This window comes from Alligator sinensis, unplaced genomic scaffold (genome assembly GCF_000455745.1).
Source record: "Alligator sinensis unplaced genomic scaffold, ASM45574v1 scaffold1567_1, whole genome shotgun sequence".
Classification (NCBI taxonomy): domain Eukaryota; kingdom Metazoa; phylum Chordata; order Crocodylia; family Alligatoridae; genus Alligator; species Alligator sinensis.
The window spans coordinates 937,682-939,072 of record NW_005842646.1 but is presented as its reverse complement, the minus strand read 5'-3'; positions in this window follow the sequence as shown (position 1 = coordinate 939,072).

Sequence of the window (1,391 nt, the reverse complement as noted above, 5' to 3'; positions counted from 1 at the left end):
CAAAGGGCCGTGGGGGGCTGGGGGGCATGATGGCGAGGAGAGGCCGAGGGAGCTGGGCTGATCGAGTGTGTGGAAGAGGAGACGGAGGGGGTTGGATGGCAGCCATCACCTCCCTGGCGGGGGGGCTGCACCGAGGATGGAGCTGGGCTGGTCTCAGTGGGGGCAGACCGCAGAAGGGGCAATGGGCTCAGGCTGCAGCAAGGCAAGTTGAGGTTGGATATTAGGAAAAACTTCCTCCCTAGGAAAGTGCTGGAGTGGAGCAGGTAACCCAGAGAGGTGATGGCATCTCCACCCTTGGACCCGGCTAGACACAGCCTCGTCTGGGATGATGCAGTCGGGGCTGCTGCTGCTCGGAGCAGGGGTTGGACTGGACGGGACCTCCCTCCAACCCTCGCTTTTTATGATTCTGGTTGGGAGGCCGCGCCTTTCCCTCCCCTGCTCGCTAGCAACGGGTTCCCCTTTCCTCCAGCTTTATGTCCCATCCCTTTTTGGAGCTGTCGGCATCCGCCACATCTGCTGGCAACGAGCTCCACCCTTGAGCGAGACGCTGGGTGACAAAGAACTCCTTTGTGTGCGTTTCAAACCGACGAGCCCTGTCCGGCCTCCTCCAGCCGGCACCGACGCAGAGGTTTCCCCTAGGAGCCCGTAGCTTTCAATACTCCGCCCTGCTGGGGCCTTTCTTGACCTTTTGCAAGGGAAGGGATTGCTCTAGTTTTCTTCTGCGCTCAAAACATGAGTTGAAACCAAGAGCCAGCCTGTTCCCAGGGTGTCTCAAGGCTCGTCGGGGGGGGGGCTCCCGCCTGAAGAGATGAAGAACGCGGTGGTCGAGGGTGCATAGTCTTTGGGAAGAGCTCCCGGGCAGCTCGTCTGCTAGAACTGGAGCCCACGCGTCTCTCTGAAGGCTCCTGCTACGTGTGTTACGCAACTGTCTGGTGAATTGTGCAATCAGTGTAGAGCAGCCACAGATGCAAAGTCATTATCACACCATAAAAACGTCTGTGCAGCTATAGAAAGAGTTGAGCAGCTACAAATTTAGTGCTTGACAATGTGCAACAACTCTAGAGTTGGTTTCTGTCTGGCTTTCATTTGAACATGGGGCAGGGGCCCTAAGCAGTCCATGTGCGTGGAGTCCTGCAAGGCGCCTGCCGTGTTTTCCCATGTAAATGTTTATGCAGAACGCCGAGGGCATTAAAGTAGGTAGGAAACCCACTAGACGTCAGTGCCAGTGTTACGTGGCCCCTTGAAAGGCTCTCGCACAGCCCCAGGGGGCTGTGGCCTGCACTGGCGGGGAGCCCCTGGGCTGCAAGCGCGCAGTACAAAACCAGGCGCTTCGGTTTAGCAGCACTCATGAGTCACATGGACAAGTTTGACAGGGAACAGTCGGACACAGT